Genomic DNA, 16,242 nt, shown 5'->3' on the forward strand with positions numbered 1-16,242 from the left:
TTATGCAGAAAGCTGTTTGTTGCAGGTTGTAAGCATGTTTGGCTTCTGATCCTATATTCATATCTGAAATTTCGACATTAACAATGAGTCTTACCTAATAATGACATTTTTAACCTGGAGACAAATTTACCGTCAAATGTGAAACTAAAGCAAAATTAATAACTTCTTTTTCAAATCTGTCCAGTTTAATTTTAGCTCTTACAGTCTGTTCTTACTTATTTTTTTCTGAACTAGTTTAAGAATAGAGAATATATCCATATAGAGCATTTGTCAGACAAAAAAAACAATAAAAAAGATCTCTAAAGTAAATACTTTAGATGATAATTTGGCCAGACAGCAATAAAAAGCATTGTACTAAGAATATAATTAACTGATCTTGTGGAGGAGCTTTTGACAGCCTACCTGTTTCAAGTGTAATTGGAAGCATTATGAGATAACACAATATGAGAACATAATCTGGGTCTTGGAAAAAAAAAAAAAAACGGAAATTACTCCTGTGAAAGGATAAGATGTACACAGTTAGTGCACTTTAAACACTGTGTCAATTTAAAAGGTATACTTATGTTGCAAGACTGCTGGGGCAAATAATATGATGTATCACAGTGAGAAAAGGCAGTTCAGTCTTTTGACCGAAATGTCAATTTAAAATATATATTTTTGGAGTTTCATTCTCTACAATGACAGGATGGATTGAGATAAATTAACTAGGTGTAAGAATATTTCCAAGGCAGATTAAATACATTTATATGTTGTTATTTAGTCAACCAGTGCTTAGAAGCCATCTTGACAAAACTCGAGTTGAGAAGTCAAAGTCAGTTCAAAACATTTTCTCTTTGTGTTTTTGTTGTTGTTTTTAAAAGATGTGTCGTGCTCAGTGCATCAATTTGCAGTATTCATCTTTTTAAAATTATTAGTTCAAGAGCCGCATTCACAAAGAACCTTAATGCTTACTAGCTACTACTTGCACCCATTAGCAGTAAATCAAAAGAGGGTGTTACAGTAATCCTAATATTAAGACTTTTATTCTTTGTATCTTTGTGTTTTTGCACTAAAAATAGGTCCTAAACATGTGAATACTTCAGACTAGTCCAATGCACTACTAATAATGAATTACAAATAATCCTAATTGGCTTCTGTCAATGAATTTGTCTTCCTGTTGGCTTTATTTCCTTTGTGGAAGTCCAACAGTGCTAAAATTACAAACTTGACAAAACTTTATTTGTTAAATATTACTTTCAGTGGTTTTGTGAATAAATTGTAAGGTGAAACTCTTAGTTAGGAACTTGTTAGGAACTCGGGAGAACTCCAAGTGGCAAGATAAGATTTTTTTTATTATTATTTACATTTTATACATAGAAATCAACCTGACTGGACTTAATATTTGTTCAGGTTCTTCTCATACTCAGGACTCCTCAAAGTCCATTTAAATTTTATACGGATTGAAAGATATTAAATGCAGCACATTATTGTAGTTCGATCCCAAAGTTTCATTCTCTCAGACAACAATTTCTGATGTGCAAAGGCAAAAGGAAAAAAAAAAAGATCTAATTTACCTGAATTGAGAGAAAATGGAAGAAACTATTAGCTTAAATTATTAATCCTTGTATTTGAGTTGGAGAAATACTCATAGGAAAAGGAATATCCTTTAGATGTATTATGAATTATTGAATATAAAATGAATACATCTTAAATATTAATCACTGTAATGATTAAATATTAAAGCAATAATAAAATAATAATAAACTGCATTGCTAAATGAATTACAATATAAACTACATGGCTTTATGTGAAATGTGTAGTCATGTGACATTATGTGAAAAATATGTGAGCGCATGTAAAAAAGGATTATTCATATGCAGAAATCCCATATATATATATATATATATATATATATATATATATATATATATAAAACAAAGCTGCCCTATACGTGAAAAAAAAAGCCTTTAAAAATAATTGAAGCATGTGAAAAAAAACATGTGAAAACAAATAAATCATATGTAAAAATGAACCTATTTTTTTTTAAATATATATATATATATATATATATATATATATATATATATATATATATATATATATATATATATATATATATACACTACAAGAGAAAATTAGCAGGCAAAAATAGATTAATTAATTGAAAAATCACATGTGAAAATAAACCACATGACAAAATTAACGTGGAAATAAATGAATCATTTGATAAAATCATTTGGAAATAAACTAATCTTATGATGGAATCACGTAACAGCAAACAATACGTGACAAAACCACGTGAAAACAAATGAAGGATGTCATAAAATCAAGTGAACACAAATGAAGCATGTGTTAAAACCATGTGAACATACAACCCCTATTCCAAAAAAGTTGGGACAGTATGGAAAATGCAAAAAAAAAACCCAAAAAGAGTCATTTGAAAATTCTATTCACCCTGTACTATATTGAAAACACATTATTAACACATTGTTTGATGTTTTACTTTATGAATTATTATTTATTTTTGAAAATATACAGTCATTTAAAATCTGATGACTGCAACACTCACCAAAACAGTTGGGATAGTCGACTGTTTATACTGTATTTATACGTTTTTTGTTTACATACAAGTCAAAGTACATTTACAAATCACTCCTCTTTGTTTTTATTAGCATTTTCCATACTCTCCCAACTTTTTTGGAATTGTGGTTATAAATGAAGCATGTGTTGAAATCAATTGACAACAAACAGACAGTGTAAACTACGTGTAAACAAATGAAGCATGTCATAAAATCACTTGAAAACAAATGAAGCATGTGATGAACCCATATGTGAAAATAAAAACTGTGTAAACTTCACATATATGTATATCATGTGATTACACCCTTTTCCAACTTTTCTGAAAAGCTAATTAGTCTTGCCTGATGTTCAGCATTGGAATATGGTGTTGTGTAGCATGAGGTGGAGAGTGCAGTCCGTGTTTCTAAACCTCCCTAGCACAAACACCTCAATGAGCATCACCGATCAATACGAGACGCCAGTCTGATAAGCAGAAGAGGATGAGCTGGTAATTGCCTTTAACTGTATTTGGAGTGTCTGGATAAACAGGCTGGATGATTTATTTATTTATTTTCTTTCAGCAACTGCACTCTTGAAGAGTCTTTGAGACATTGTTGATTTCATGAGGATCTAACAACATCATTCTAAAATTTCTTAGAAATATATTAAAAAACTAATTCTGATGTTCAAATCCTGCAGAAAGGATCGTTTGATCTATATATGGGTATGTTCAAAGTAGGAATTCACTACCAGGAAGTATATTTCTTTGTAAGTGGGTGATTCACATTTTTGCATTAATTTGCATGAATACATTTAACATCTCGAGACTGAAACATCCTTTTCCAAGGTGTTTATTTTTTCTATTATCAAAAATGTACATTTAATTCCCCAAAATTCTCTCAACCATGTTAACACCTCTATGAAATAGTTGGAGTATTCATCAAGTCACATGTTCAGCATCATGAGCAGGTGGTGGCTTAACGATTAAGGTGCTGATCGGAAGGTCGGGTTCTTAAGCAAGGCCCTTAACCCTCTCTGCTCCAGGGACGCCATATCATGGCTGACCCTGAGCTCGGACATGCGAAGGAAAAAGAATTTCACTATGCTGTAATGTATATGTGACCAATAAAGACTCATTATTGTCATTATGACTCTCCTCAAGATCATGATGATGACTTTTTTTATTATTATTTCATTTTCTTTATGATGTTGTGATATTGACTGGTGAAGTCACTTTGATAGTACAAACCCTTTATGCAAATTATAGATTGACAGTAAATTATTCATTAAAAAAACAATGAAAATGTAAATCATTATATTAGCATTACAAAATTGTAGAGGCATACTATATTGCTATAGTATATTTTATGCTAATTTCCAGTTTGGAACACAGCCAATGACAATAGCTGGAGCAACCATTAAACATTTGCAATGTTTAAAATCATTTTTAGCTTGTTTTGTTGTTTAATTGTTTTTTCATACTTCATGTTTTTTCATAGTTCATTTTCTCCATAAATTTATCCATGTGGTCAAATGTTACAAAAAAAGACATCTTAGATTTAGTCAAATGGGTGATTTTTCACAGCTAGTTATGGAGCAGTTGTTGCTTGTTATGAAACAATGACTGTCATATGTATGTTGTCACATTATAGTAAAATAACATGGTGCCATTTAATAGTTTAATTAGTTTTTTTGAACAATGATGAATATAACAGTAGGTTCAAAAAATTATAAAATACAGCTCTTGGTAGTGGATTTTGATGCTTGAAGCCTACTGAATTACATGCTTAAAATTTTAGTGACTTGGCGCACGGTGGCTTAGTGGTTAGCATGTTCACCTCACACCTCCAGGGTCGGGGGCTGAGTCCCGCCAGGGCCATGTGTGTTCGGAGTTTGCATGTTCTCCCTGTGTTGTGGGGGTTTCCTCCGGATACTCTGGTTTCCTCCCCCAGTTCAAAGACATGCATGGTAGGCTGATTGGCGTGTCTAAAGTGTCCGTAGAGTGTGTGTGAGTGTGTATGTGATTGTGTCCTGCACTGGACTGGCACCCTGTCCAGGGTGTACCCCGCCTTGTGCCCAATGCTCCCTGGGATAGGCTCCAGGTTCCCTGTGACCCTGAAAAGGAGTAAGCGGTGGAAGATGGATGGGTGGATGGAAATTTTAGTGACTTATTTGGAAAAAAAAAAAACATGAGTTTTTAATGTATGTCTCATTACTTTTCATACTTTATATTATCTTTATAGTCTCAATGTGCTACTTGCTAAATTAAAAATTTTATTTAAATTTTTTTTTAAGTGTACAAATGTGAAATTAAATAAATCAGTGTCCTTGGTTCCAGTCTGTATATAATTTATAATCACTTTATAATTTATTAATTTAAATAGAGATTGGAAGTGAAATAATGTTTTAAATACAGTGATATTTTTCATAAACCTGTGTGTTGTTTGGAATTGTTTGATATCCATGAGAGCAGAGTATTTTTGTGAACAAAAGATAAAAAGGTTAAACAATAAAGACAATTTTTCACAGCCTTCTTTGCTCATATTTTTCAAGGGTGCCAATATTAGTGGAGGGCACTGTAAATTCAACCTTGAAATAATTTATTCTTCATGAAGTCATCCTAAACAAATTCTGTAAATATATTTTTATGTATTAAAAAAAATCTGTAAAAAAAAATAATTAAAAGGATATATTGATTTAACATTGTTTGATTGAACTTAATGATTAAATATTATTAAGATATAGAAATGTTTAGTGAAGCTGATTTTAACTGATTTAAATTTCAACTATAGTCTCAATTATTTAGTCAGACCACAGTTGCATGTGATTTTTATTACTGTATTAATATTACAACAAATGCTGTTTGTTCTTGTTCCTCCAGAAAACCTGGACATATTTTCCAGCCTCAAACCAACAACAAAAGTGACCTGTGAACATCTGAACTAACCATTGATCTTGAGCTGTCAAAAAGTAGGGAGGAGAAACACCATGATGTATAAGAGACTTGAACAGATAATCAATAGGTTTTCCACAATCAACTCCTGACTGAATGGCATACGCCAGGCCCCTCACAGAGCTTATGCTTGATTGTCCTTTGAGTGTGTCCCACACTTAGTGCTCTGATATGATCTCTGACCCTGTATCTCTGCCACACATGCTCTCGGATTAGCCCGGATTTCCTGCTCGGCGTTAGATCAGATTTAAATTTGGGCAGTTGGTCATACTTCCTGAGCAACAGCCTTCAACAATGTCCGTCAAGCTATGAGAGGAAGTATGAGTGCCATCGCTTCTGAATTTGTACAGCTCCACAACATGACTCATTTTTCTTTCCTCATTCATCTCAGCTTCACTTTTATTTATTGTACACCTTACATTAGATGACATTACAAACCTCATGCATATCTTTCACTGCAAATGAAAATAATACAAGCTTATTGTTCTCTGTCTAACTGCTTTCAGGTCATTCTGCAACTCTTTTCAAGTGACTGCTGGCTTCTCGCTTACCTTCTTTATCTTTCGTTTGAGAGATCATTGTGAAATCTTGTGTTATGAACCTGTCCGGGGATGTGTGCTTCCATTAACTTTCCATCTGCATATTATCAGTTTAAGATCTTTGCAATGGCTCTTTAGCTTTTTCCATTCAAGTGTTCTTTAACAATGTTTTCCTTTAGAACTTTAGGAAGCTCCTTCACCTCCTCCTTGTTGTGGAAAATCTTCTTAACCAATGGTCACATATTTTACAATCAGCCTACAATGCATGTGTTTGGACTGGGGGAGGAAACTGGAGTACCCAGAGGAAACCCCTGAAGCACGAAGAGAACATGCAAGCTCAGGGCATAGGAGGGAATCAAACCCACAACCCTGGAGGTGTGAGGCAAATGTGCTAACTACTATGCCCCCGTACCCCCCACAAAATAAGAAAAAGGAGGAGGAGAATAATAATAATAATTATTATTATTATTATTATTATTATTAGTAGTAGTAGTAGTAGTAGTAGTACAGTAGTAGTAGTAGTAGTAGTATTGTTATTATTAGTAGTAGTAGTAGTCATATTATTATTATTATTATTATTGTTGTTGTTGTTGTTGTTGCTGTTGTTGTTGTTGTCTTTTTTTTTATCAAAGAACACCATATCATACTTTCTGTTTACAGTTACAGAACATTGTGCAATGTTGTAGAATGTCCATGAAACAAGTTTCTGTTATCCTTTGCATTATAGCAGCTATAAATACCAATCTTTATTTGTTTCTTTATCTTGAATTTAATAAGAGAAAAAAATACCTTGAAACCAGAAAACACAAACTCCTCTGTCCTGAAGACTTTCCAAAATCAAAAAATTTAAAGTTGCAGCTTGACCTCTGACTGTTTCAAAGCGATGACACTGGAGACTCCTCACAAAAATGTTCAACAAACATTTCCTCAAAGAAAACTTCAATATCAATATAAACAATTGCATGCTGTTTTGTTAGTTTGTTTGTTTGTTTTTCTTGTTTTTTTTTGTTTTATAACCAGCTTTTATATAAACATAAATATAGAGGCCATACCACAAGATGCAAACCACTCATCAGCAGTAAGAATTGGAAAGCCAGATTTGAATTTGGAAAGAAATACAGAGAGGAGCCACAAAAATTCTATAACCAAGATTAACCTCTACCAAAGTGATGGAAAGAAAGGATCTGCTCATGATCCAAAACATACAAGCTCATTCGTGAAACATGGTGGAGGTAGTGTCATGGCTTGGGCTTGCATGGCTGCTTCTGGAACAAGCTCAATAATCTTTATTGATGATGTCGCTCATGATGGTGGTGGTGGTGGTGGTGGGGTTCAAATTGTGGGTTGGAAGAGGAGACTAAAGGGAGAAACCAACACAAAAGTAAAGCAAGACAAAAGAAGAAACCCACAATTTGTTGATGTCAATGGCTTGATGCAGTTATTGCAAGCAAATGATCTGCAACCAAATGTTAAGTGTTATATACTTTAATTTACTTCAAGACTTATCTGTTCCTTTACATTTGCTCACCTAAAAATTCACATGTTGTAGCTTTTGTCAACAATTACATACAGTAAGTATGAAAATGGTAGTGAATTTACTTAACGGCGAAAGAAAATATACATATCTCTGTCATTATGGTAATCACATTTTATTATAGGTTTTGTCAACAATGCTATAAATAGGAAAATGGAAATAACGTCACTAAATGGCAGGAGAAAACTCATATTACTCTCTCATTATGGTGACATGACATCATACTGTAGGTTTTTACAAAAATCATGTAAATAGGAAACTGAGGTCATTTACTTAATGGCAAGAGGAAATATGCACAACTGAAATACCAAAACTTCAAAGCTAGAAAGTTAGTTAGATTTAAGTTTATGTCTGTTGCTGGTGGCGTTTAGTGCTATGAACATTACCCTTACAGTGTAACGTTATTTTAACATGAAACTTGTGAATATTGCTATTTGATGTATTGCTGTAGCATGTGGTTCTATAAATTGAGTAAAAAAAATAAATAAAAAGGATCAGAGAAAATGGATATGCATGCTTAGTCCTGCAGCAGAGTGTAAAACTTTGTGAGGTTATTTTATTACTAATTACTCTGGCCTTGGGTGTGCATTAAAACTTTATAAAACCATATAAAGACAGTATTACTGTATAACTTTTTACTTTGACAGACATTGCCTGCTTTTAAAGAACTCATTTTCATCTTGAACGAGGTAAAGCAACTTGACTTCAGAGGCTAATGCTTTTATTTAAAAAAAATGTATGTAATAATGTAATAATGGTACTGATTAACAGAATGAGTACCAGGTTTTCTTTAGCCTTAAAGAATAAAATAGAGCTTAAAATCCTGCTTTTTAAAGCACACCTATTTTGCTTTTTTCAGATATTACATTTTAAGGTGTTATAGAGCTGTTTGTGAATGTAAAAAGTCTGGAAAGTTTCACAATTCAAAGTGCATGACAAACGGAGTTATTGATTCCCAAAAGACAGAACCAATTCTGAACAGCTGAACCAAGTCGTCAGTAATTCCCGACTTACTTCCTGTACAAACCTTCGTAGGTTTATAAAAGAAATCCCTGCCTCTGGTTTTCATTGGCTGCTCACGAACAACGTGTATTTGACTCGCCCTCAAACACTACACTACAGTAGCTATCCTGAAAGATTTAGGTTCATGTCTAGAAGATGTTGTGTTCTGTGCTGCAAAAGCAAAACCACTTTGCATGGACTCTCAAAGAATGAGGATGTAAAGCATCAGTGATTCGTTTTTAAGACGATACGACAGCAGTTCAACTCCGACCTTCGTTTGTGTTCCCGTTCTTTCATTGACAACTGCTTCTCAAATTTAGCTGAAATCGATGCGGGATTTGCGACACGATTATTCATTAAAGATGGGCTCTGCCCCCACTTTATTTGGATCATCTTGCGCCTCTAGATCAGAACCTGTAAATATAATTAATTATTTATGTATATATTTTCTACCAAGTGATCCAAATGCGTAATTTTGTGCTGTATACGTGTACAACCAGTGCACAGCTGTAGGCCTTTGCTAACTGATTAACTCATGGTTATGTTAAACTACATACAAACCTACCACTGAGAAACATCCTTTTCCCGTCGTGCTTGTGATGATGGTTCGGGTTGATCATCCGATGTATCACTATCAGATTCGGGCTCAAATTAATAAGGTGAAACATTATTACTGAGCTGAAATTTAAATGTGGTAGTGGGTGTTTCCTTTCTGACACGTGCTGTAAATGGTAGCCTAATCATGCCAGACTGGGACATCTGAACAAGAAGAGCAGAGTAGGCTCTCTAAAAGGAGGAGTTTAGAATGAATGGATCCTTGAGTGAGTTGTTTGTGACACTGAGAAAAAGGAGTAATGCTGCAATGTAAATGATGAGAAAATGAACATGTTTTTTTGACCGTGGATGCAGGTAAACCTATTGTATGAGACCTCTAAAACAAAATTAAGTGCGTTTATATAGCACAATACAGGCGATTTAATTTTCTTTATGGACTGGGAACAGATTTTTAAATCAATACCTCTTGAGTTATGTCCATTATCTTTTTGAGATTTCTTTTTGCTATTAAGTTAATGATGCTGCCTAAATGATAGTTAATTACAGAAGCTTTAGCACCATGGATATAACTGTGATTGACAGATACACTACTATCATAGTGGACCTGTCTGCGAGTCAATACTATTAAGTAATCGAGATAAATGGGCAATTTTCCTTCATATAAAAAAGAATAATAGAGGGAGAAAAAAAACTGAAAATTACATAAAATCAGCTCACTTTTAAAACTGCTATTCCTGTTTAGCAACTTTTATTTAATTTTTATCATGCCATTATAGAACTAACAAAAATGGTGTTACTGTAATAGACTAGCTATGTTTTTTTAATGATTATGGTTAAATAAATTCAACACAGTGGTAGAAATGTGGTTAAATAGAAGCCATGCTAAAAGTCATAAAGGCATTCAAATGATCTACAGTACTTGCCGTTACTTTTTGTAATTAATAATGCACATTCAGACTATAATTTAGGCAGCGTAATATAATTTATATAATTTAAAAATATAAAAATATGATTTCAACTGTTCCGTTCCTATAAGGCTGTGTCTGCTGTCATCTCAAATTCCTGTTCCTGGATGCTGTTGTAGCCCATCTGCATCAAGGTTCGACATGTCCATTCTGAGATGCTTTTCAGGTCACCATGGTTGTAAAGAGTGGTTATTTGAGGTACCATAGCCTTATTGTCAGCTTGAAGCAGTCTGACCATTCTCCTCTGACCTCTCTCATCAATAAGGCCTTTCCACCAACAGAACTGCTGCTCAGTGGATTTCTTTTTTGTTTGTTTGTTTGTTTTTTGCAGCATCCGGTCTAAAGTTTAAATACATGTTTTGAAATACTTACATGTTAATATAATTCTCAAAATATTCAAATATTTCTGATACTCAAAACAGCCCATCTGTCACCTACAACCATACCATGGTCAAAATCATTGAGATCACAATTTCCCTAAAAGCTAAATTGCTAAATATTATACTGCTCACTTTAAAATAGAATGAAAAATTTCACTTGGTATTTCATGGATAACGTTACCACTCCATTGTAGGATCATGACCCAAGGACTGGACAAAGTTATGCCTTGCACATTGTAAAAATAATAAGCCTACAACCCAGTGACCTAAACAACTTCCTACAATGTCCTACAACTTCCTACATCTTCCTACAACTTCCTCGGAGATGTTTGTCAGACCGTCTCTGCAGCCATAGTTGGTTTATATTCAGTGCTTGTTTGTGTTTCTGGAGATTTTTTTTTTTGTCTAGCCTACTTTTAAGAAAGAATGCCTTAAGTTGCTAAATAAAATAATAATAATAAAAAAAACTTTCTGTAATGATTTTCTTCATTGTCTAGGCTTTGTTTTGTAGGTCATCACCTGGAGAAATAAATCTAGATGGAATAAATATGCATTTCAGTTCATAAAAAGTAAGATAAATATTATATGGACAAAAAGGACAATTATGTAAGGATGCTGTTCATAGACTTCAGTTCAGCATTCAACACAATCATCCCACAACTGATATCAAAGCAGAGCCTGCGCTGGGTCTGACCACCTCCCTCTGCAACTGGATCCTGGACTTTCTGACTGGGAGAACCCAATCCATAAGGATCCTCAGCTCCACATCCAGCACCACCACACTGAACACCAGTGCCAAATGGTGTAGAGATAACAATATATCTCTTAATATTAATAAGACTAAACAAATCATTGTTGACTTCAGGAGAACCAAAATGGACCACTCACCACTACACATCAATGGACCAACTGTGGTGAGAGTCAAAAGCTCAAGTTCTTGGTATGCACATGAGGACCAGGAAGACCTTTCCTGGACTCTCAACACCAGCTGCCTAGCCAAGAAGGCCAAGTAGCTTCTCCACTTCCTGTGGAGGCTGAAGACAGTCAAACTCCCCCCTCCCATCCTCACCACCTTCTACAGAGGGACGATAGAGAGTGTCCTGACCAGCTGTCTCACTGTGTTTTATGGGAACTACACAGCCTCCGACCACAAGACCCTTCAGTGAATTATGAGGACAGCTGAAACAATCATCTGAGCCTCTCTACCCACCATCGACACCTCATTCAACAATCTCTGCATCCACAAAGCCATCAGTATTGCAAATGACCCCTCTCACCCCACTCAAGGACTCTTCACCTTCCTGCCATCTGGCAGAAGGTACAGGAGCAGCCGTGCCACCGCTAGCAGACTCTGCAACAGTTTCTTTCCCGAGGCAGTCAGATTACTCAACACCCTGCTGTCTCCCTATGGGCTAGTCAAACACATAACCCAGTATGACTCGAAAACATTGCACACCATCACTTTATAAAGCTGCACCTGTCACTTTTATATTATAGAATTCATTTTTGCTGCCAATATTGCTGTCTTATGTGTGGTGCTACACAATAATTTACAGTTTACAGCCCATGTTATGTGTACTTATTGTCCTGTGTATTTATTGTCTTGTTCTTTGTATTTATTGTCACGCTCTCGTCTCACACTGTTGTGTATTTGCACTTTATATAGTCTTGATATAGAAATGACATTTCGTTCCAATGTATACAAGCTATATAGAGGAATGAAAATAAAATCTCACTCGACTTGACTTGACTTGATAGTATTTATGTGGTATAGAGTAGATGCTAGATTTCAGCTAGGTCTGTCCTCTACGTTTCTGATACTGATGACAGGTTTATATTTTTTCAGTTTACATTTCATAAGCCTTATCCTTTTTTAAATTTACTTTCAAGCTATGTTAAAGCAGTAGATCAGTAGATGCTCAAAACCTATTTTATGTTCTTTGAGCTTCAGAGGTATAAGGTTTTGCTGTTGCATAACCACTTGAACTGTGTGGAACTAAGTTGTGGTGTTTTAAGTAGTTTTATCCTTCCTGTATCATGGTTATTCCCCCATTTAATACCCAATTGATTACGTTATCCGTGTAAAACTATACTGTAAGTAGCACATTGAGACTGTGGAAGAAAAGATAATATAAAATGTGAAAAGTAATGAGACATACATTAAAAACTCATGTTTTTTTCCCAAATAAGTCACTAAAATTTCCATCCAGCCATCCATCTTTCACCGCTTACTCCTTTTCAGGGTCAGGGGGAACCTGGAGCCTATCCCAGGGCATCGGGTACAAGGCGGGGACAGGGTGCCAATCCATCGCAGGGCACAATCACATACACATTCATACACTACGGACAATTTGGACATGCCTATCAGCCTACCATGCATGTCTTTGGACTGGAGGAGGAAACTGGAGTACCCAGAGGAAACCCAGGGAGAACATGCAAACTCCACACACAGTGGGAATCGAACCCCCGACCCTGGAGGTGTGAGGTGAACGTGCTCATCACTAAGCCACCATGCACCCTCCATAAAATGCATTGAATTCTGTTAAATCAGTGCTTCTTATTGGTCAGAAGGTGTTGTTTAATTTTCTTTACCAACAGCTTTGGCTGTAATTTATATCACAGGTTTATATTAATGCGCTCAAACTTTATTTATTATGGCAGACCTTCAATATAGTCTAATGCTATTACTAAATGGATTTTTAAAATAATTTTAACATTTACACAAGGAGTCTCCAGTGATAACAAGTGATAGCAGGAAATATCATAATTATAAATTGATTCTAAGAAAAGTACAACATTGTTCTTTAATTAACATTCCCATTATCCAGTGAAAGTTTTATAAAAGTTGATTTGTGGTGCTAATGGTAGGAACAAACTCTATTAGTTTATCGTAGATTCTGGCTTCCTGGACAAATTCATAATGCAAACTGTTTCATTTGGAAGTGGTCAGCACTGATAATCTAATATGTGCAGCTATAACATAATCTCCCTTCCTTGATTTGCTCCTAGAGCTTTCTGAGATACTCTAATCATTTCTAATCTGCTGATTTAATCATTTTTTTCCCTCAGCGTGGTTAAAGGCGAATGAAAGCTGTCAATATCAAATCAGCTCAGTGTAGGGAAAAGGGAAATCGGGTTTGCCACGGTGCCCTTAGACAGAAGAGACAGGGCGAAACCATCATGTGGCTGTGAAATGAGCATAAATATGTTCGACCCGTCATGTTACTGAAACAGAACTGAAAGCTTGACAGTGAAGATTTTCTGCTTCACCTCGAATCATTATTTTTTTTAACATGAACCCTTTGACAGTAGACAGACAACAGCTCAATTGTAAATTTTGCATTGAAAATAGGTTCTCTTGAGTTGACGCGTGTTTTATTTTTGTATGTCTGTTTCCCTGTATTACAGTGCTTCTGTTAACTGCCATCATCATTTATTTTATGTTGGAAATGTTGGAATGTGTAATACCTGTAAAGTGCTGTATCACACAGCTCAACACTAGCGGTTATGTAAGTGCAGCTTGTCTGACTCATGGTTCTCATGATACTACATTGAATTTGTCCTTCGAAGGTCATGAACCAAAGTGTGTGCTCACGGCACAGTACTCATGGTATTCGCCTTCAGGTTGCTTCGGGAGAAAAAATGGGTTGTTTAAGGGATGTTTGGATAGTTAAGGGTAATTAGCTTCTTCAAGGGCATTCTGCTTGGAAAATCACTTATAGAAAGAGAGAACCACACCTGAAAGTCGAGGTTGGCGTGAGTATTATGGGATGAAGTGTTATAGGTTGGAGTAAGATTTACATGTTGGAAGGTTAGAGATGGGAGTGTTACAAGTTGGAGTAAGTATTACAGGCTGGAGTGTTACAGAATGGAGTAAGATTTACAAGTTAGAGTAAGTGTTACTGGTTGGAAGGTTATGGATGGGAGAGTTATGGGTTGGAGTAAGTGTTACAGCACTTAGTGCAGTAAGTTCCATACAAAATTAACTCGTGCAAAGATGCAGCTAAAACCCAAAATGTATATTTAACTTATTGTACTGGGTTAAAATCAATACTATTTTGCAAGTGCTCATAATACTAGTATAAAAGCAGTAATGTGTATTCAAACCAGGGGTGGGGGTGTCATTTTTGAACTCAATTTGCATATGCATTCACAGAACTTTAAACTGATTGAATTTGTAGCATTTTAGTACTTCTTGTTTTGTGTTGGCTTTAAGGCCTAAGGCTATTGCATTATGAAGTGTTTTGAAAGATCAAGTGTTGCGGTAAAGTTTGCTTGGTTCACGCTCCTTGTGTTTCTCAGTCAGCTTTGTGGTTTGTGTGCACGCACAAGTGAGTTTAGTATTCATCTTAGGTTCTGCCAGTTCATTCTTTATTCAGGAAGTGCATTTCCCCACTGGAGGTGTTAGTAGCCATTAAGTATTAATGATAACTTTTAGAAGATGTGTATTTTTTTTTTTTACAGTGTTTAAGCTCTCTTGCATGAAATAAAAAAGTAGAATTTACTTAAAACAAAGGAACACTGTACAAACTATGTAAAGTGGATGACGTGAATGTACACTTGAAGTTGTAGCATGGCAAGACACATGTTAAATGAGATGAGGTAATAATCTGAGATAGTTTCAGACTGAATTAGTGTAGCTATGTTTTCTATATATGGTATTAAATGAAGGGCATGTCTGCTGTAATGAGCGGGCCCTAATAAAGCTCTACTGAATTTTAAATGGACACAGATGCTGTTCCCAGTGCAGCTTGTGGAAGAACAAAATGAATTTTAAAGTCTCAAACAATTGCTTTGTGTAAAGAAACAGCTAGGTTCAAGGCAAAATCCGCAAATTCATGCAAGAATTCAGAATATGGCCTGAGGGTCTGTAAATAATAATTAGTACAAACAACTGTGTAGACTTATTATTTGTGGCTATGTATGATGTATTGGTATATTCAAAAAAAAAAAAAAAAAAAAAAAACAGTCAAATGAGCAGAATTCACATCCAGGATTTTCATGTGATGTCTAGAATATCATTATAAATTATTTCAAGCCCTCCTCCTCTGCCAGTTTGACAAGAGTGGTGTATATGGTTGGTTCTATTTAAGGATACATATTAATTTGATTTAATCAAAGACGTAGCTTTAAGTTGGATGGATTCCATTTGCTGTATTTAATGGAAAAAACTTGAAAAGAAAAAAAAAAAAAACAACAACAACATTTTTTGAAAAAGAATTTCCCAGGTGAGAATCTCCTGGCAAACATTTCTCATTGCTGGTGAGCTAGCTTTGGCGCCGACTTGGTGGACTCAGTTTGATAAGTGTTATAGGATGGATTGTTACAGGTTGGAATGTTACACGTTGGAATAAACGTAACTTTGCTTGTTGGACTTGAAACGATAATCATAACAGAATAACAACAATGTTAGACTAATACACATTACTGCAGATAACACAGTTATATAGACATATACATGCTTTTACACATGAACTATCAAATGTCTTTATTTTTCTAGATTATAAGCAAAAATAAATAAATAAATACATCAAATAATTCCCACACCATTATGCTGTTAGTAGGCTGTATGTGAGCCTTTTGCCTTTTCCAAAATAACTTGTCTTACAACAGTGAGACTGAATATAACTAAACAGAACAGAAATGGGATATTTGGTCTTTTGCCAGCACCGCATCATTTAATCTGTGCTTTGCATAAATGGAGGAGACAATTTCTAGAAAAAAAAAAAATGCTGTGCAATATTTTAGCAATCATGCAGCGTCCGCAAGGCCTAAC

This window comes from Ictalurus furcatus, chromosome 21 (genome assembly GCF_023375685.1).
Source record: "Ictalurus furcatus strain D&B chromosome 21, Billie_1.0, whole genome shotgun sequence".
NCBI classification, from domain to species: Eukaryota; Metazoa; Chordata; class Actinopteri; order Siluriformes; family Ictaluridae; genus Ictalurus; species Ictalurus furcatus.